Source organism: Schistocerca gregaria, chromosome X, assembly GCF_023897955.1.
Source record: "Schistocerca gregaria isolate iqSchGreg1 chromosome X, iqSchGreg1.2, whole genome shotgun sequence".
Classification (NCBI taxonomy): domain Eukaryota; kingdom Metazoa; phylum Arthropoda; class Insecta; order Orthoptera; family Acrididae; genus Schistocerca; species Schistocerca gregaria.
The window spans coordinates 208,671,350-208,693,758 of record NC_064931.1 but is presented as its reverse complement, the minus strand read 5'-3'; the positions used below and the strand labels follow the sequence as shown (position 1 = coordinate 208,693,758).

Sequence of the window (22,409 nt, the reverse complement as noted above, 5' to 3'; positions counted from 1 at the left end):
TTATCGCAGAATAGGGGACATAGCGCCACAGACATGATACGTGAATTGGAGTGTCAATCATTAAAACAAAGGCGTTATTCGTTGTGACGAGATCTTCTCATGAAATTTCAATTACCAGTTTTGTCCTCCGATTGCAAAAACTCTCTGTTGTCACCCACCTACATAGGGAGAAATGATCATAATGATAAAATAGGAGAAAGCAGGGGTCGCACAGAAAAATGTAAGTGCTCGTTTCTCCCGCGCGCCGTTCGAGAGTGGAACGGTATAGGGACAGCATGAAGGAGACTTCCTGGCAGATTAAAACTGTGTGACCGACCGAGACTCGAACTCGGGACCTTTGCCTTTCGAGGGCAAGTGCTCTACCAACTGAGCTACCGAAGCACGACTCACGCCCGGTACTCACAGCTTTACTTCTGCCAGTATCTCGTCTCCTACCTTCCAAACTTTACAGAATCTCTCCTGCGAACCTTGCAGAACTGGCACTCCTGAAAGAAAGGATATGGTGGAGACATGGCTTAGCCACAGCCTGGGGGATGTTTCCAGAATGAGATTTTCACTCTGCAGCGGAGTGTGCGCTGATATGAAACTTCCTGGCAGATTAAAACTGTGTGCCCGACCGAGACTCGAACTCGGGACCTTTGCCTGTGGCTAAGCCATGTCTCCACTATATCCTTTCTTTCAGGAGTGCTAGTTCTGCAAGGTTCGCAGGAGAGCTTCTGTAAAGTTTGGAAGGTAGGAGACGAGATACTGGCAGCAGTGCGTGAGTCGTGCTTCGGTAGCTCAGATGGTAGAGCACTTGCCCGCGAAAGGCAAAGGTCCCGAGTTCGAGTCTCGGTCGGGCACACAGTTTTAATCTGCCAGGAAGTTTCATATCAGCGCACACTCCGCTGCAGAGTGAAAATCTCATTCTGGAAGCATGAAGGAGGTTCATTGACCCCTCTGTAAGGCACTTTGTTGTGAATAGCAGACAAATCATGTACATTTAGAAGTAGATACACGAGTGGGCCTTCGACTCGGACAGCCCATATCGATGATGTTTCGTTGAAGATTTGCACGCTGACACTTGTTGATGGCCCAGCACTGATATCTGCAGAAATTTGCGGAAGGGTTGCACTTCTGCCACGTTGAACGATTCTCTTCAGTCGTCATTTGTCCCGTTCTTGACGTTCTTTTTCTGGTCGCAGCGATGTCGGAGATTTGTTGTTTTACCGGATTCCTGATATTCACGGTACACTCGTGAAATGGTTGTACGGGAAAATCCCCACTTCATCGCCACCTCGATGGTGCTGTGTCCCATCACTCGCGCGCAGACTGTAAAACAATATTCAAAGTCACTTAAAACTTGATAACCTGCCATTGTAGCTGCAGTAACCGATCTAACAACTGAGCCAGACACTTGTTGTATTATACAGGCGTTACCGACCGCAGCACCATATTCTGCTTGTTTACCTATCTTTGTATTTGAATACGCATGCCTATACCAATTTCTTTGGCGCTTCTTTGTATTTACACCAGCTGTCATTTGGCAGCAACTGATCTCCACCATTAACATTAGCATGGTCCGTCAAAAACTTCTGAAAATTTCAGAACTGGCCAAATCACTTTACATCACCTATTTTAGTATTAAGCTTATCATTTAGATACAGAATTGTTTGTTCCACGTCTTCCCAGTTTGGAAAATACTTTAAACCCATTCATGTAAACACGAAAACTCCTGATACTGAATCAACCTTTTCTTAAGATATTTCATTGTTGCATCATACATATGTGCTATTTCTCCTTCTAGTATATCACATTTGTAAAGATAACCTTCATCCTTCTTTTTCCTCAATATTCCTTTTTGTTTCAAAGATTTGAAATTTTGGATTTTTCTTTCTTGAAGAGCAATCCCTTATTAATAACGGCTTTTGTTTTAGTGCGAGCACATGACATTTGTTTAGCTATATTTGAATCTGTAGATAACACTCTGTGCAGTTGTCCTGTACAGTCTATTGATTTAAAACGTTGACGGTGTTTGAGCATGTGAAAAGATAGGATGTATTCAGCTGCATGTGCCAAATCACTAAGTTTGGAACAATATTCTGCAAAAAAGTCGTCAACATTCGATGAAGGCGCAGTAGTACGAACCCAAGTTTTGTGTTTACCTGCTTTTTTGTGGTCTTCTGTGTCTAACTCCACTGCAAAATAATAATTGTACACAGTATTAGAAGTCATTCACTATAACAAAAGCTTAAATATTATAGGCGAATTGTCAATGTCATAATGCGGTATTTACGTACAAACGGCAGCAACAAAATAAATCTTACCTTTGTAAGCAACTGAAGCGAATGTACCTGGTAGACAGTTAATACGTTCTGTCTCGGAGTTGATTATTCCCGACCTGTAGTCAGGAAATCATTTTGTAATTCGTCACTGGAGACACATTTGCGTTCTGGCATGAACACTGCTGCACTTCACAACAACCAACAACCAACTGAGAGCAGAGCAGTTGAAGACAATCATTCTAATTTTAAATTATTAGACGCCAAGGTATATGACACTGTTGCATTCATAATGCTTTTAACTGGCCACCTCGCAGTTCGTATTTCAGGACACCTGCCAACGCCACTTCTTGCAATACGATATCTTTCTATTTTCTGGAAATCGTCTCAAACGATTAATTATGTCATTTTATGCTCTTAACATGCTTTTTCATTCTTGAATTTCAGTATTCTTTCATAAAAACGGAAATGAAACTCGAAATAATTTGAAAGCCTGCTAAAACTCTCCATTCGAGTCATGTGCTGCCTGTGACGTCACTGGCTAGTTCGCTGCTCATATTGTCATAAAGCTAATTCACAGTGATGCCATGTTGTGGAATTTAAGTTTCAGAAAATGCATTACAAATGGTGTGTAGTACTACACTGTGCAAATAAATCTATAAAAACTCTTGAAAAATTGATTTTGAATGATTCAGGGACTGAGAAGGTGTGTAAAAATTGGTTAACGGTACCGGAAAAATGTCATCACATTGATGCCCATGTTCCCTTACTTGATTAAAAATCTCTTGCACTCTGAAGTTAAGAATGGACGAAATTAAACTTTTAGTAAGAATTATCATTACACACACTACGTTCCACAGCACTGGTAGCTGTCGACTGTACCCATAGGTCACTGGTTCACGTCACATTCGTAAAAGAATTTTAACTTATTTATAAGACAAAACGACAGTCCTTTCATATCAAAATCAAGTCACAATTACAAAACTTCACCACACCGATTAGAAACAGAGTAGTATTGTGTTCTCTTTGGCGTTTACATGCGCTTACATTTGCAATAGCTCTTCACACACGTCATCTTCAAGAAGATATTTTCTAGTTAAAGTGACCGCACACTTTTTACTTTATTATAAACAATGCTTTTTTATCTTCGTACTGTCCAGCTAGAATCCTAATAGTTTTAACTTCTAAAGTTTCACCATCTTACAAAAAATAAAGTCTGATTCAGACTCACAAACACCACTGCCTTTAATTCTGTGCTACCTGCATGTTCTACGTGCTTTATATCTCTCCACATACAAAACCTTATCGTCATACACCTCATTGTAGTGTAGGTGTATGGTGATATCTTCACTACTAGCAATGCTACCTAGAAAAAGGTAATTGTTGTAAGCGAAGTAGATGCATTTATCCTTAGTTGTCCATTTCTCAGACTAAGATGAATATGAAGCTATATACAATACATCCCACCATCGAAACAACTCCACTTATTTGTACTCATTTGCGCTATACGCTGCGCCACAGACAGCGTGCTTGTGGCAGTACCTCTCCTGAGTATCTTTTATAGCGGAAATCAGCACTAAGATTTGCCAAGAATATTTTTTTTGAGCTTTGGATCGTATTTCATGACTGACAGTCGACAATCTAGATATAAGATACGAACCCATTTTCGAAAGTTCCAGAATTCCATAGTTTTAACTGGGTTTAAATGATATTGCAGCGAGGAGGGAAAAGAATGTCCATCCTTGCACACATCGCTGCTCTAAATTAGTGGAGCATCACCGGATCAATTTTCGAAAGGTTTCCACTAGCACTGCTCACAAAATTCCTTTCTATTTATTGTTACTTAAAAGTTGTAAATGCGTTTTGCATCACTAAATATCTAAACTACTTGCTGAAAAAGTACGTAAAAGTCTAGTAACTTCAGCTAACACTCCTGTAACACATGTACAGCTTCGTCTTAACGCTTAGTCTGTGACGTCGCCGGAGCTTCAGCCAACAACAGAGTTTTCGATCACGTGCCAAATCTTCATATTTAAAGATTTTTAAGCCTTAATTAAATAAAAATAAGAAGATATATTGTGAGAATATTGACCATAAATGTGATCTGAATGTTATAATCACTCAAAATAACAACAATCCGAACCATATTTTTAACACAGGAAAATACCGTATTGTTCTGAAATCGCAACTTAAGTTCGGCGCGTCGCGTTGCGGCGGCTACATAGAAAAAAGAAAAATCTTGAAAAAATATCACATTGTTGGAAGAAAGTTTAAATTCTTTAGAGTTTGCGATTGTGAGGGTTCAAACAGTTGTATTTCAGCACTTTCAGGTAGAAGCAGTTGTATTACTCTGAAACGACGACGTTAACCCATTTTCCTAAAAACCTGCCCGGACCATTTTAGGGTCCAAAAAAAGAGGACATGTCCGGGTAAAAGTCGACCTCTGGTAACCCTAGACCTTCCTTCACCGTCGTCTGTGCGGCCTTGACCAAATTGTTGACACTATGGCTGGACCCGACATTGCATATGGTCCATTCACTGCCAGCAATTCAGACTGAATATGTGTGCGATTTAGACGTTTTGTCTACAAGAATAGCACTGTACCGCCCACTTCACCTTTGAAATACGCTTCGCCGGCCGCGGTGGTCTCGTGGTTCTAGGCGCGCAGTCCGGAACCGTGCGACTGCTACGGTCGCAGGTTCGAATCCTGCCTCGGGCATGGATGTGTGATGTCCTTAGGTTAGTTAGGTTTAAGTAGTTCTAAGTTCTAGGGGACTGATGACCACAGCAGTTGAGTCCCATAGTGCTCAGAGCCATATGAAATACGCTTCCAGTTGGCGCGCCATTTCACTCGCACACTCTAATACACTTCCTAACCACAATACAGCATAACTGTGCCTGCAGGAAAACGAGAACATGTGCTCTCTTCTGATAAATTCTTATTAACGTTTAAGAACCACTGAAGCAACGTAGATGTCACCGAGAAAAGTAATTTGATATAAGACACGTGGGGGTGCAATTGTCGGGAAACACCCGAAAAGTGGATGGCAGATGTTGAAGTGTGATGTCACCAGATGATGTAACCGCCGCACGTGCAGCAGCTGAGTTTGTCGATCCTGCACTCATCTTTAGGGGGCAGTGCTGCACGTAGCTCCATGTCACATGTTCACGTCGGTGTGGCTCTGGGCCTCCGTGCACCACTATAGAATGTGAGGCTCAGGATTCGAATCTTGTGTGTGTCAGGAAGTATTTGTTTCATTAGCTTTAAAGGTGTTGTGTTCTCCAACAGTTTATTGAACATAACTTCTTCTACAATACAATAGCTGGCTGTACAATAGATGCAGATGTCCGTCGATCTAGCCGGAGACGTGGTTCCTCTCGGTCGGCTGGTACTTCGATCGGCGGTGCAGTATAGCGGCTTCGGTGATGCCTTCTCGGAGACTCTGCTATAGCGGTTGCCGGACCTATATAGTGAGCTGGAGCCAATAGAAACCCGGCGTAGGAATCCGTGGGCGGATATGTCGCGGCGACCTCTGCAAGGAAAGGTTCCTATTAATCGACTGGAATCTTCGACGTGTTTAGCTGATGTCTTCGTCTGTTTGGCTGTTGGTTTGTTTCCCTCATTGCGTGGCTGTTATGCGGTGCTGCCTGCCATTTAGGGGAACCCGATGGCAGACAGTACAAAAGGTAATATTTATTATTTCATTTAATGGTCACGCAGTCCCTGCTGGTTTATTGCAAAGTACAGTACTACAAAAAAACTAGTGTATTGCGTTACAAGTAAACGAGTGTTTTTTTTATTTATTTGCGACATGCTCATTTACAACATTTGCAATACTACATGTATTTATTGTGTGTGTGTAGGTGTAGTGTAATGTTTGTGTTGTGTGATGATGATCGTGAGAGAAGGGAGAAGGTGAAATCCGGTGCCGGCATTGAGCCTACTCCTCGCAAATAGCACCAACGGTGCCGGCAAGCTTAACGACCCCACCCAACCGATGGATCACCATCAACAGTATCACGTGCCCTCACTTTATGACAGGTTTGGTATTTAAATCAGGACATTGGCTCAAAACCTGGTGATCAGAAACTGCACACCACTACCTCTCATCTTTTTTTTTTTTCTTTGGGTTTTGATCCCCCCGTCCCCCAGAGGGGGGAAATATAACAATAAAAAGGTGATATAACGGTGACTGTTTAAAACTCGTACATGTGAAAAAGTTGTGATGAAAACATAAAAAACGAAGAGGTCAGTGATGCTGATTAAAAACACCTAAGAAATAGACAGGCACAATTAAAAAACACAGCGACAGTCTGGTTTCTGTTCGCAGCACTTTAAAAAGGGAGCGCACAACACTGAACACTCATGGAAAAACACTGCACTATAGAGTAGGAAGGCACAAGGGTATGGGAGGAGGGGAAAGACCGGACAGATGAGGGGGGGGGGAATGGGGGGAGATGCTGTGGAGAGAGAAGGCACAGAAAAAGGAGGGAGCAGGGCAGATGCGGGAAAGGAGTGGGGAAGATAGTGGAGGGGAAAGAAACAGGACTCTGGGGGGAGAGAATGGAGTCAAGAAGTGGGTAGGTGGGGAAAAAAAGAGTGGGAGGGGGGAGATGGAGCCTGGGAAAAGGAGGGAGGGGGAGGTGAGAACCATTGTTGATAGGAGGGGTAAATGGAGGGAGAGAAGGCATCATGGGGTAGGGGATGAAGGGTGTAGAGGTGGAGGGTAGCGGGACACAACACTGAAGGCACAGCAGTGGGCGGGGGTTGGAGAAGAGAGGAGCAACCGGGGGATTTGGGGGATCAACTCAGCAGGAGACGTAGAGGATGTGGACATGTTCGAGGAAAAGGAGCCCCCTCTCCTCTCCTTGCCAACGAAATATAGGCAGCGAAAATATTTTCCCCAACCAGGACTCGTACTGGCTTACCGCCAAGCGTGCATTCGCGATCTCGGTCACGGAGGCGGGTAAGTAAAAGCAGCTTTTGCTTGGTTACAGAGAGAACAATAATTTTGTAACTTCGTTTGTAATAGGTTACATTTACAAAACGTGTTCGAGAAAAGGATAGCCTAGAGGAACAATGTGGAGCACTGTTCCCTACTGGCGAAGGTAGGACCGACCAGCCCAACCGTTGCATGTGCGGCGAGACCCATCATCTGGTGACGTCACATGTACAACATTTGTAATCCACTTTCCGGATATTTCCCGACATTTGCGCCCCTCATATGTCTCATATGGAATTACTTGTCTCAGCGTCATCTAAATCGCTTTATAGTTCTCTAAATGCTAAAATATAGCAGATATTAACAAGTAGCCAATGTAACAGGTTGTATGTATATTTTACATTTCATTAATCATACTTTATTGGCATTATCTTCCTTACACGCACATTAACAAAATCCTTGAAGTGCTTCGCATATGTCGCAACAGGTGTCAGGCACTATCTGAGATACAGTAGCTACTGAAATGTGAAACATTTACTAACGTAAAGTCTCTATTTGCTAATAAACAGAGTGTAAATGCCAGCCTTTCTTCAGATTATGTTGATCGCCGGTAGTTGGTGTTCTGGTTTTAAATTTGTTCTTTAATAGCAATGAGAATCCAGCGAGACATTCAAGCGACATATGGGCAACGCTCCTATACAAATTCGTAAGTCGAAATTCTTCTTCTCTCTGGCCATTTTCTTGCATCGTCAAGAACAGTGCCCACGCCAGAAAAATAATCCCCTCTCAATTTTAGAGTTTTGCAGTGTAGCTCAAACTAGGAGAGTGGGGGTGGGGAGGGTGGGGTCACTGGCTCCGCCTGCCCTAGCTCTCAAGGAAAGAAAACAAATGGGGTGTAGTCAGGTGCTTTCATTTCAAGAAAATGATTTAAAGGTTCTGGGTTCACTTGCCACATCAAATTCGGATAAAATTCCAAGCTTTCGATTATACTCTCCATCATCATAGTTAGGGACTAAACTGACTGTCATGCACTTTTTTTTGGAGGAGGTTGTGGTGCAGCATCACTGGTGTAGAGCAGTCTACGTGTCTTGGTAAAGAGTAAAATTTTCCTATCTTACAATAACATCACTGTATTCCACGTTGAAGGTGTAGTGGTGATCTGAAGTCTCGTACCATCCTCCTACAGTGGAAATTCAAGGTTGCTGGTAAGAAGTGATACAACTATGTAGGTAGTTATAGAAGTGGTCATATCAAGGATTTCACATAATGAGTGGCTGCATCACATTATTAGTGTCCAAACCAGGGTTATTGTTAGCCAAGGTCCAATTCTGAGTCCTTGAGGATGGTAAGAGGAACAGGATGGCAGTTGCAGTGCTGGGGAGTTGTGATGCCAATGTGTTGCAAACCATCATCTGTGTTGTGCAAGACATCCACTTTGTCGTAGAGTCACCTTGCCTTCACTCGAATGGACCTCTTTAGAGGGACCATGTTTGTCTCCTTATGTAGGGTAACAATCCTCGTGATTGAAGGGGCACGCAGGCTCTACCGAAGGACCTCACTCTGCAGGCACTGGAGGGTCAGCATTCAGGAGGCACTAACTGTGGCCCACACAGTGGAGCAATAGCTGAGGGAAGGAGAGGCAACCATACGGTACAGTCAGAGCTTGGTGTCTACGTTCAGTTTCCTGCTGTTAAAGAGCAGTATAATGCTTTTATCAGCTTCCGCCCTTTTTGGATGACATATTCCACATGTCAGTGGAAGAGCAGTTTGTTATCCATCCAGACTCCTAGACATTTGCTATTCGGGGACCATGGGATCCAGATGCGTGAGATAGTGATGTTGTGGCAGAGGGTAGGGCGCTGTTTGGTGGATCAGATAGCCATAGTTTTGGCGGTGTAGAGGGCAATCCTGTTTCAATGACACCAGGTGACTGTTACGTACCCCTTCCTCTGGAGACGAGCAATGAGCTATTCGGTGTTGCAGTCGATCATATAGAGCGCTGTATCGTCGGCACATTGCGCCACGTGGCAGTGTGGAATGATTGGCATATTATTAACACAAATGTTACAGAGGATAGGAGACAATACGGAGTGTAGAAGCGTACCCATCGATATGTGACGTACACTCAAGCGTTTCCCTTGCTGAGTAACCAAGAAGATCCTATCGCAGAGGAAATCATCCACGACATTGATATAGATGTCTGGGATGATCGTCTGCATCAGTATTTTGTACACAAGATTACGGTATCAAATCCTGTCACAAGTGTTTTGCTGGTCCATGAAACCTGCTGGCGTTGATGCGGTGGAATCACATGTTCTGTGATTCTAATAACTTGTAGCTCAGCTGACAGGTGAAAAGTGTAATAGAACTGTTCTGGACGGATTGTCCCAGCCGCTGCCAGAGGCTGGGAAATGCAGTGGAGGAGCAAAGATTCCCGGACCTTCGTCATGGTGTTCAGAAGGCTAATGAGCCTTTTGTTGGTAGCGACCATACGATAATTCGACTGCTTAGGGATGTCAGTCACTGTGAAAGTAAAAGGCCAGTCGTGAGACAGCAGTTAAGAATGCTCGAGAATAAGACCAGTGGCTTGTGCGGGGGCCAATGGAGGTGTTCGTTTAAGATGCTGACAAATCCAGGAGTCGACTGCCTATGTTTCTGCTGGAGGATCCTTTGGATTTCTGCCGGGGAGGTATGGTGAGGGGCAGTAAGAGGAGGTCTGCTTCTGAAAGCGGTAACGGGGGCCAGAATATAGTTTTCATCCTGGAGATCATCAGGCATGAGGTCCCGAACGAGCAGTTGATTCTAGGCCTCGGATTCATTACCCAGAGTTTCCACTACATGGAGGGCATCATACGTTAAGCCATCCGCCATGCAGATGGAATGGCTGGTCCTCACATCACAGCGCCTGAGGGCTTGGACAGGAGCCCATTGTCCGCAGCTCGTGGTCGTGCGGTAGCTTTCTCACTTCCCACACCCAGGTTCCCTGGTTCGATTCCCGGGGGGTCAGGGATTTTCTCTGCCTCGTGATGACTGGGTGTTGTGTGATGTCCTTAGGTTAGTTAGGTTTAAGTAGTTCTAAGTTCTAGGGGACTGATGACCATAGATGTTAAGTCCCATAGTGCTCAGAGCCATTTGAACCATTTTTGAAGCAGCCCATTCTGACCTCTCTTGGAGAAGAAAGGTGGACATTTTGTTTTCCCATTGTTCCGTTTTCCATTCAGCAAGGCGATGGCAGAATTCACGTTGGAGATGAAATTGCTTCCACTGCTGGCAGTAGCATTACTTCTGGATTTTCAGTTCATGCAACAGGGGAGGCAAGTCATCCAGAGGGGTTAAGGCCCTAGGTACAGTGAAAGTAGAAGCCTCCATTGCCTTCTGGATTTCGTAATCGACAGCGCTAACCAGACTGATACGCGTTTAAGATTGAGGTTTTGCTGGAGGAGTGTTGTTGAATATCCTGACAAATTTATCCCAGTGCGCATGATGGCCAATGTAGATCGGACACCTAAGGACAGAGCTACGTTGGTAAGGTGCAGAAGCACTGGGTCGCAGTCAGATGCTAGTTTGTGGAGAATTTCTAACGAATGCTGTGTAAGGGAACCCTGGTGGGGACTGTCTAAAGTGACTGAGAATGTTGGCATAATTTTATTATTCTCACAACACTTATTTTTTCTAAAAACTGACATAAATTATGCTAAACAAGTTATTGATTGAATACCGTAAAAAATTAAAAGGTGATTTAAGACTACACTGGACAAGGATCCTGGGTGACAGAGACAGTTTAACTAGAGGAGTGAGTCAAGTACTCTGTCCCTTAAAATGTGGATAGCGCAATCTGAATTGATCTGACGCTGAGCAGACTTTGACGGATCAAATCTACTGAAATTTCTCTACACAGGTACAGCTGAGAGCAACTAGTGATTGAGATCTGTACGCCCTGACAATGCCGGGGTGGCAGTACGTTACCCTGTTTGCTTGGTAACTTGCATCTGGCGAGAAGTGTGCGGCGGAGGTGAGACGTGGAGGCGGCACCTGTGAATCGATCATGAAAGAAATGCAAAAATCTCACAGTCTAGCGATCAGGCAGACGGATCGAAATTTACTCTCTGCCAGAGCCCTGAAATCACGGTAGATTTCAGTGTGTGACACACCAGTTCACTGGTTGTACCAAGGACCAATTTGGCTCACTTATTCGACAGGTTGCACAAAGAAAACCAAACGTCAAGAGTCGTAAACCAAAAACGAATAAGTGTGCCGTCAGCAAACAAGTAGTGCGAGACGTTTGAAGTCACACTGTCGGTACAGGAAGAACTTCACCACAGGCTCCCCACTCTAAACTTCTAGCAAGTGAAGTCAGTCTCAGGACAGGTCCCAAGTATCAACCACACATGCCAGAGCTTCGACCAGAAGTGCTTACCAGACCAAAGTTCCGCACCGGAGTGCTTCGCACCTCTCCAGAAAAAAAAAAAACAGTTTTCCTGCAAATTGCACAAACGACGCCACCTTCACCCCATCTTGAGCCAGTTACAGGGCTCCGGAGGCGCTAAGTCTCCCCTCCCACATGACAGCACAAACTCATGTCGAACCAGGGCAAGAGTTAAGAAACCTGCATCTCTGGAAAAAAATAAACTGCCAATTACAGGCTTTTTTAAGTTTTCGCAGAGTGGGAAGATGATTTTTCCTGAAGTCATGTCTCTTCTCCAGGCAACAAACCAATAGATACAATCTCAAAGATCTTTATCTAAATTGAATGTACCTTGGAGCTTGTTAGTCCTAGCTATCAGGTGTAATAAAGATTCTATCTCCAAACGTTTCTCAGACGCCAGATTTTTCTTATACAACCGAGGCGGCCGGTAAAGTGGCTCACTGGCCTATTTCCACGATTGGCGAACTTGGAAGCTTGTGAATTTTTACTACACATGGCTCTCCACACAGTGCCAGGTTTACAACAATACTGTGTAGATGCATTCTTCTAGACCGTCGCCCCAGCCCAGGCTTCCACTGGCGCCATGGCAGGTATCACGGCATTGTTCTGCTGGAGACCTGTCTCGATGAGGGGCTGCCCTGTCTGCCCTGCATGGCTGTGGGCATGTCCGGCAAGAGTTATTAAGGGATGGGCTCGCTGCCAATTACTTTCAACTCCCAACATGCCAATTCTACAAGCTAAGAACCATAAAAAATACCTCATGATTTTAGCGCCCTACCAGGTTCCATCAATGTCTGCTCAGGCCATTAACTTTCTAGAGTCACACTCTAGGTTCTTCAGGTTTAATAAAATCTTTAATAATTTTCTGTATGTGAAAAATAGGAGAGAGAGTAACTTGTCCTCTCTCAACTGCAGCATGATGTTCTTGAAAATGTCCACATCCAGAAAGTCTGGCTGACAGTTGGAGCAGACTGGTATAAGTGCTGGGGCCATAGACAGACAGTGCCAGAGTATCTTCCAGTTCAAAGGGGAGTCTGCCCTTCGGATTGGCAACACGAGAATGCCAAGCCATATACTTTGCATTGAGATCAGTACCAACCATTATTCCGTCAAACAATGCCAACGTGTGGGAGTCCACTTTGAGAAGTGGTAGGGTAGGCCTGAGATACACCAGAGAAAAAAGTGATGGCTCCATTGTGGGTAGAGACCGTGACCACTGTCATCTCTATATGTTCCAGTGCTTGGATGGCACCGTGACTGTGGAGGAGAGTCTTATGTAGGAACACTGCCATACCTCCACCTCGGCAATGGAGCCAGTCTGTGCGATAGCACAGCAACGTGTGGGAGTCCACTTTGAGAAGTGGCAGTGTAGGCCTGAGATACACCAGAGAAAAAATTGATGGCTCCATGCTGGGTAGAGACCGTGACCACTGTCATCTCTATATGTTCCAGTGGTTGGATGGCATCGTGACTGTGGAGAAGAGTCTTATGTAGGAACACTGCCACACCTCCACCTCGGCAATGGAGCCAGTCTGTGTGATAGCAAACCATGTTGCGTAGACGAAAATTGTCCACTGGTTTGAGGTGGATTTCTGAAACAAATAAAATGTCCACATGGTGGTCATAGAGGATGGTGTTCACTTCAGTCTTCATTTGTGTAATGCCATAAGCATTAAAAACACAGATGACTTGATCCCGAGGAGTCTGGTGGTTTTGCTGTGGGCATTTCGCCATTATAACAAAATCTGGCTATGCTCTTCAACCAGGGCGATGACCTTTGTGAGCCTGTCCTCCGACTGACGGACCTTCTGAGCTGTTTCATAAATGACAGCCCTGATGTGGGATTGTATGTATATGGAGATGGCCTGGAGGATCTCTTGCATGCCATCCCAGAATGAGGCATCTGCCTCCACCTTTGGTGGGATATCCCAGGTGGGCTGCTTGACCCTTTGGTGGGCAGGGGAGGGTGTTGTAACAGGTTGAGAAGGTGCAGCAACAGAGGATTGGGGCACTTCAACAGATGGGCATGAGGAGGCTGCAGATGGTAGGCATTGGTATTCATCACAGGAGACAGATGAGCAAGAAGAGACCAGGCTGCAGTGGTAAAGGTGGTCATAGGGTACGGAGCCAGAGGGATTCCTTGCATCACAGGTGCATCAGGTGCTTGCGCATTTGTGGTCTGATGGTTGTTGGGTTGGCCCAATAAGATGGGGACATGGGTGTTGTCCTGCAGTGGTGCAGGTGGCCGATTCGTCCTGGGTTTCCTTCTTGGAGGTTGGGAAGACTTCATCAACTTTTGGTATATAAGACTACCCTTCCAGGAGGCCAGAAGGTGGGGGTCATGAAAGGAGGGCTTTTTCTGAAGTCAGGAATTTGCAGTCCTCCGACACATGTGGGCCAGCATGCTTGACACACCTCAAATGCAATGTGCAGTAATTACTGGTGCGGCACAACCCTTGACACCTACAGCAGATGGATGGTCCATTGTGGCCTTCATGTGATTCAATATGCACCTTGGTGCCCACGAGATACTTGGTTTGGTAGATACATTCAACATCTTCTCTCCTAAGAAGGGAGACAATATGGGTTGGTAAAGGGCTTAACTTCCAGGTCTAAGTGTCCCTCTTGTTGTACTGGTGGACCAAATGGTTCAGAAACTTGAGGTGGAGTAATTAATCTCTGGTGTCTGTTTCCATAACTTCAGAGGGAAGTTCTTCGATTACAGTTTTTTTCTTCTGTCGCCAAAAGCCTGATGTGTATAGTAATTCACAGCCCTCGACTTCACAAGGTTGAGGACTATGAGGTAGTCGCCCTTCGTGTCAAGCAGGTACTTGACATGGACTGCCTTGTAAACCACCTGCACCTGGCCTGTAATAAGGCGTTGCAGTTCAGTATTCAGTGTAATGTAATTTGTGGGATTGTAAACCACAATAGGAGGTGTCATCACCCTTCTTTCCCTGTATTGTCCGATGATTCTAAGAAGTGGGGTCAGGAGAGGGACCTATGTCCTGGCCCAAGACACCAAAAGGTGCAGCTTTCCCTGGTAAGGAGGCATCTGAGTTCAAACCACAGCTGCTGCTATGGGCACTAGCGGATCGCCCTTTGCATGTTTGGTCAAGGGAGGTCGGGAGGTTACCGACAATGGCTGGAGCCCCACTTGTTCGATGAGATGATGTAGACAAAACAACATTCGATGCTTTTTCCATATGGTTGCTGGCTATGTCAGTAGTTGGTGTCGAGATGACATGACAATCAGTGGCTGAAATGTTTATCGCCAGGTGGCAGGGGGAGTCGTTAGGTGATGAGATGGAAGCTCGGTACCTTATGCAGAGTTGTGGACAAGGCTCTCATGGATTGCTGCCACTGTCAGTGGTCCCTGGTGACTTGTGGCAGGAGGCGTGGTGCTCCCGGTCCTTAGCCCACTGGGTGGTGTTGGTATCAGCATCTCTGCCATCATGCGGGGATGGACGTCGATCGGCACGTGTCACATCGCTGCGTGGAAGAGCGGTTAAAGACTCGTCTAGCTGCAGATTCCTGTCCTCGGCCGTATTCATGTTTAGCCTTGGCCCGACTAACGTAGCCAGGGCCTCACCCGACAAATACAGTAACTCCTGTCGCCTATAAATCCCAGGTAGTCCGGGACACTTACGAAAAACAACAGCACCTTAGAAGGTCAACGTCGACTCAGAAACTACGACTAGCAACACTAAGCATAACTTGTGACTGATATGAATGACTCGCAGGCACTCACAAGTAAACGTTATCAGGGCTCCAGGCTGTTTTTTTTTTTTTTTTTTTTTTTAGGTGGAGTCCCTCCACGCCCACACCACCATGATGGCCAACACAATAGGTCTACTGCCATCTCTGCATAAGGGTTAGTATTCACTAAAGTGAGGTGTCGCAGGATGTGGGTACTGCGATGTTTGCGTACGTCTGGTTAAGGTTAACCATTAATACGCTAGATGAGTCTGGAGATAGATTGGGTCTAAATCGAACGAAGGGTAGCAGTTTAAAGGGCAGAGGAAAAAAAGTGCCAAGGCAAGAGCCAAGGGACAAAAAACTCTGCGATAGTTAGGTCGGGTGGTAAGAGCAGTATCGGTTGTCTTGCTGCGATAGGTCGTGCAAGGATAGGCTTTGTTAGTAGTGGGTGTCATGCATGTCGATACCTTAACGTTGTGCGGTTGTGCTGCTAGGAGGCTGGCGCTGGGTGCCCGGTGTTGAGTCCTCGTTCAACGTCAGCAACGTGCAACAGTTAGGTTTGTTAGCGTTCTTGTGTCTGATAAGTCATATACCGGAAGCACAGTGTGAGGTAATGTTGGGGGATTGTGGACGAGCTCGTCGGTGTCCCTACTGTGGCCTGTTGGTCGGCTCTAATAGCAGCTGGTAGTTACCAGTCAGTGTTGCTGATATCCAGGGGCTTGCCGATGTTTGTCGCAAACAAGCGATAAACGTAGGCAAGCCCCTCCATATCAGCAACACTGACTGGTAACTACTGACTGAATTTTTTTTCTTTATTGTATTTCAATTCCCCATCGGGGCGGGGTGGCAGCAGCACATGCGCTGCTCTTCAGCCGAAAGACATAGAACAAACAATAAAAGACATTTAAAAATAACAAAGGAGAGAATATGGTGAACATAGATATAAAAAAAGGTGAACATCATGGAAGGCAATAGACAAAAAACGGGGTGACTGTAAAATAGAGATAAAAAAACTGTTTAAAGGTAGCACACACAAAAAGCCACACACTGCCACAATTAAAAGAACACAAGGCACAGTATGACTGGAGCATAAAAGGTATAGATGGATGGTGTAGCACATAACAAACACTGACGGCGAACCTCAAGGCAGTACACAATTAAAATCACATCTCTTGACGCACAGGAGAAACAGCACTAAACACAACACTAATGTGGCACACTGACAATGATCAAAACAGAGGATCTGCCAGGCGCAAGGAGATGAGGGAGATTGGAAGAAGGGAGGGAGGGGAAGAGATGGGCGAGAAGAGTGGGGGGCGCGCTGAAGAGGGCCAGGTAGGGAGGGATGTGGGAAGGAAAGAGGCAAGCATGGGGTGCAGGGTCTCAGGGGAGGGGGAACTATTGACTGAACAAGGTTCCCTCTTTTATACCCACAGGGCTGCATCCGATTGGTTGGATTACGTCATGATCGTACATACACAGGTGGTGCTCTCCACATCCATAGATTTTCCTAGCACTCTCTAGCTAGCATTGCTTGTAGCACCATGCATCGGATCAGGCAGTGAACTACGAGAAGTATTCCTGTGTGTGTGTGTGTGTGTGTGTGTGTGTGTGTGTGTGTGTTTTTTTCCGTGTCAGTTGCACGCTTCCATGCATTGATAAGTGCATAGCCAGTGTCTCTATTGAAATTGTTTTCATAAAGTCTAACTTCAGCTGCTTCTCTGATCACAGAGTCTCAATAGTTTGATGCGTGAGCATGTGTTCCCATATGTACAAACAGAATCTTGTGCTTATTTAACTGTCACTGCTGATGTGCCTGTCACGCACCCTCCTGCCCATCTCCCCCCTCTCTTCCCCTCCCTCCCTTCTTCCGCTCTCCCTTGTCTCTTTGCACCTGGCAGATCCTCCGTTTTGATCATCGTCAGTGTGCCACATCAATGTTGTGTTTAGTGCTGTTTCTCCTGTGCGTCGAGAGGTCAGATTTTAATTGTGTGGTGGCCTTGTACTTAGTGTTACTGTCAGTGTTTGCTATGTGCTACGCCACCCATCGATACTTTTATGCTCCAGTCATACTGTGCCTTGTGCTCTTTTAATTGTCCCAGTGTGTGTTTTTTTGTGTGCACTACTTTTTTACGGTTTTTATCTCCATTTTACAGTCGCCCCTTTTTTGTCTGTTGTCTTCCATGATGTTCCCCCTTTTTTATATCTATGTTCACCACGTTTTCTCTTTTGTCTATTCTTAAATGTCTTCTATTGTTTGTTCTACGTCTTTCGGCTGAAGAGCAGCGCATATGCTGCTGCCAGCCCACCCCACTGGGGAATTGAAAGGGAAAAAAGTGTGCCTGTCTATTTACTATGTGTTTTAAAATGCATTACTGACAGTTTGTATTTATATTTTCTTCGCATCTTTTTCTCCATGTTTCAGTTTTTAAGTCACCGTTTTATCCCTTGCTTTTATTGTTCTCATATCTCCTCATTCTGTTTTTTTTTTTTAACTTTTCTGTAGGCTGCAGAGCGGCGTACTGTGCTGCTACCAGCCCACCCCCCTCTAGGGGGGAATCGAAATCGAATAAAGAAAAAAAGTCTCTGCTGATCAGCATCAACAAATGAGGATACTTGCTCACGCATATAACTATTGGGACTCTGTGATCAAAGAAGTACCTTAAATTATATGTCATGAACGCAGCTTCATAGACACACAAGCTATGCACTTAGCAATGCAATTAGCAAGGAAAAAACACAGTGGAATATTTCTCGCAATTCACCGCCTGATGTGATGGATGGCCTTGCAAGCAACGCTAGATAGCGAGTGCAAGCAAAATTTATGGACGTAGAGGCCGCCATCTCTGTACGCGCCATCATGACGTAATGCCAGTTCGCAACAGTCAGTTTTAGTTCGTGATGATGATGATGATGATAGAGGGTATCATCGAAAGCTCGGAATTTTATCCGAATTTAACATGGCAAATGAACTGATAACTTTTTCTGCAAGGACTCCGTCGTGTAAAGCTATGTAGCCAAATGATATAGAAGTCAAAACTACTCAGGTTTTTAACAGGGTAGGAACTGGAACATTTTTATGTGTCCTTACAAATTTTCATTCCTCTTGAAAAATATTATAAATACTCCATTCCCCCACTTCTTGCCCCCCTCCCCCTCCTACAAATCATCGCATGGGCGCCCTTATTAACATTATTAGTGCGTAAAACAACAACGCAGCACTAGCATAGTTGGCAGGCTTATGCCTGTTGTACATAAGTGAATTGTGTGCGAATGCTCATTCATTTGTGTTCATTGCCATTCGCTCCCATGGAAAAGCCACTTCACGACTAAATTTTTCACAGTTGTCCTAAGATAAATATGAAACTCTCGCCAGATCATCAGTGAAGTGTTTTTTCACCATTTAACAAATGAAGTATGAACCTACGTGAATACACCCTCTGATCAAAAGTATCTGAACATCCCCATTTCATGCGGGACTGACCACTAGATGCCACAAGAAGTGGACCCGCCAATATAATGGGACACAGGGAGTACTGTGTTGTCAATAGGGACTCAGGAAGAGTAGAATGGGTCAGTCAGGAGAACTTAGTGACATTGATCACCGACTAGTCATTGGACGTCGCCTGAGTAACAGATCCATCATACACAAAAAGCAAAGATAGTATTAATCAACTTTTTTAACCTTGCATAATTGGCTGCTAAAGTTTTATATATACAGGGTGTTACAAAAAGGTACTGCCAAACTTTCAGGAAAGATTCCTCACACACAAACAAAGAAAAGATGTTATGTGGACATGTGTCCGGAAATGCTTAATTTCAATGTTAGAGCTCATTTTAGTTTCGTCAGTGTGTACTGTACTTCCTCGATTCACCGCCATGATTTCATACGGGATACTCTACCTGTGCTGCTAGAACATGTGCCTTTACAAGTATGACACAACATGTGGTTCATGCACAATGGAGCTCCTGCACATTTCAGTTGAAGTGCTTGTACGCTTCTCAACAACAGATTCGGTGACTGATGGATTGGTAGAGGCAGACCAATTCCATGGCCTCAATGCTCTCCTGACCTCAACCCTTTTGACTTTCATTTATGGGGGCATTTGAAAGCTCTTGTCTACGCAACCCCGATACCAAATGTAGAGACTCTTCGTGCTCGTATTGTGGATGGCTGTGATACAATATGCCAATCACCAGGGCTGCATCAGTGCATCAGGGATTCCATGTGACGGAGGGTGGATGCATGTATCCTCGCTAACGGAGGACATTTTGAACATTTCCTGTAACAAAGTGTTTGAAGTCACGCTGGTACCTTCTGTTGCTGTGTGTTTCCATTCCATGATCAATGTGATTTGAAGAGAAGTAATAAAATGAACCCTAGCATGGAAAGTAAGCGTTTCCAGACACATGTCCACATAACATATTTTCTTTATTTGTGTGTGAGGAATGTTTCCCGAAAGTTTGGACGTATCTTTTTGTAACACCATATATATATATATATATATATATATATATATATATATATATATATATATATATATGTATGTATGTATATAGCGGTTAATAAATCTCTTTCACCGAGTCGCATGAGAACTCTCAAAGGTTAAACATGTCAACATGCATAGCACAAGCGCCTGTTACGAGGTAGCTGTAAAAAGATATAACATGTGTAACTCACGATTGTGTATTTATCACAAACCTCAGTGAATGTATCTACAAATGAATTGTTTGAGTCATTGCGTTTCTTACAAATTTTTTCTTTTACAGCGTAATTTTTGGGAATCGACATCCATCACTTTACATTTTGATCGTGTTTAAGCCAGTGTGACCAAGGAGTTTACCAAAACTGATAATGATAAAAAGAAAACAGAATTCTGGATATTAATTACAAAGTCGTTTGCTTTGGCTTCATTGTCTGAACTATCGTTTTTTGAAATGTTTAGAAAAAAATGTTGAAGTTCTGCATAGTTGCAAAAAACTGAAGACATTGCCAAGCACCTTATGGTACACCTTGTAGGATAGAGTGGTTTGAAATTTGTAGAGACATCTGCCTTTAAGTGAGTGGAAAATGTTACAGAAAAACTTACTCGGAATTTAAACAAAGTTTGTCTAACTTCATCAAAGTCATTGACATGTTACAAGTTTTTTAAATCTGAACTGTAAACTGTTGTATGACACACTTCACTTGCTATCTGTCCAACAGAGCACTGTTCGTCCATGTTATTGCATTCCAGTTAATCTTTGAAAATTAATTAAAAATTATACACAGTACAAAGCACATTACATACTTTACACTCTTGATGAAGTATGTACATCCACTCTAACAGAGGTTTCAGAACAGACTGACTACAACAATGCCAGACCCAGGAATATTGTACTTCTACAATGCCACACCCGGCAATAATGTACTTCTTTATTGACAATAAACCTAAATGTAAATGGCCATTTTTACTACCACAGAACAAAAGCGAAAGCTCCCATTGTTTAATATTGCATTATTAAAAATAAATAAACTAAATGAATATTGGGGATAGTGTTAACTAAACATGTCACAATTAAATTTTATTACACTGAAACAATAAACCATTTAAATAGGCAACAGCCATAATATTAGCTGTAGAGAAATGTGAATTATTACTCATTTTCAAAAGTGCATAGCTTTTTCTCAGTCAGCTATCAATGTTGCAATTTTTAAAGTACATTGGTATCATATAGGTGTACAAACTGTGCAAAAATAATATTTTTTATGTTCTCTCCCACCTGAGATAACTAACACCAAACTTTACAAAAAATGAAAATTTTCGGATTTCAAAAATTTATAAAAAATTAAGGAAACATTTGTAAGTGTTCTTGCTCTATATGAGGCTAGTAGTGTACGATATCTAATTATATGAAAAAATAGACTCTCATAAATCACTCCTTCTTTGTTATTTCTGGGCCTAAAAAGTGGATTTTTGAAAATTTGGGTACCTAACTTCAGATATCATTTTGACTGGTTACTTTTGAATTTAGGGTGTTTTGTGTAATATACAGTGTTGTAGAGGACACTTTTATAAAAACAATCATGTCAGTTACTGTGTTGTAACTTAAACCAGTGCAGAGATATTCAAATTTTCGCTAATGTCTCCAGACTGAAAAATTGTCGCGCACCTACAAATAAAGATGGCTGCTATCCAGTAAAGTTACAAGATAAATTATTTTAAAAAAACTGTTTTAAACTTCTCAAATAAAGGGCAATCACATATCAAAAAATTCAAATATTTAAAAATGGCCAAGCAGCCATCACTGGACCACTTTATATGGATTGACCCAATGCTGAAATAATCAAGATTTACATCCATATATAATAATCTTTTTGGCATTTTTTTGCATGGCCTCTAGGCTTGGGTAAGGTCGTTGTAATGTCTGATTTCGAAACAATGAATACATCCAGCACACTGGGGAAAACAAAAATTCCTATGAAATTCCATATCTTTTGAAGAAAGCTTATTTCAAACTTACAGTATTATTTTGGGCAAGATATAAGTTTATGTACATATTCAGTTTCGTGCTTAGCTTTAAATTCAACAATTACATAATCATTATTTGTAGTTCACAGTCAAGTTCACCAAGTATTGTCAGTTTAGGCTCAGGTGAGCAGTTCTCTCTACTCAAATAATTGTTTCCTTTTCTTCTTAATTGTTCACCTCTGAAAATCTAGTTTCACTCCAGTGTCATTTGCAGTTCTGAATTTTTCTTTAGTATCTCTTTCTTATCCCTGTTCGTTCTAACTTACACGCAAGTAACTTGCCCTACATTTTGTATCTATCAGTTTTCTGCCTAATCCTGTTCGCATCAACCCAGTTTATGATGAGTTGATGACTAGGTCTTTTCACTTATTGGTTGAGGACCATCAGCCTTGCTCCCCGGAAGAGGTTTAGGCTATCAAGCACACTATTTAGTGTCTGTCTATTTCTCACTGTGTTTGGTAAGATGTCGTCTTCAGTAAAAATGCGTCAATCAAATGGGAATTTTTCAACTTTTTTAAATACAGACATGACACTGAGAGCAGTTATTGCAAATACAAGAGGCCACCGT

General features: G+C 43.4%; 1 non-coding gene across 1 annotated transcript; it reads right to left on the bottom strand.

Moving 5' to 3' along the window:
- Nucleotides 1-306: 306 nt before the first annotated feature.
- Trnas-cga (transfer RNA serine (anticodon CGA)) lies at nt 307-381 on the bottom strand. The gene has a single exon. It is a non-coding gene; the product is annotated as a tRNA-Ser (tRNA).
- Between the last annotated feature and the right edge of the window lie 22,028 nt (nt 382-22,409).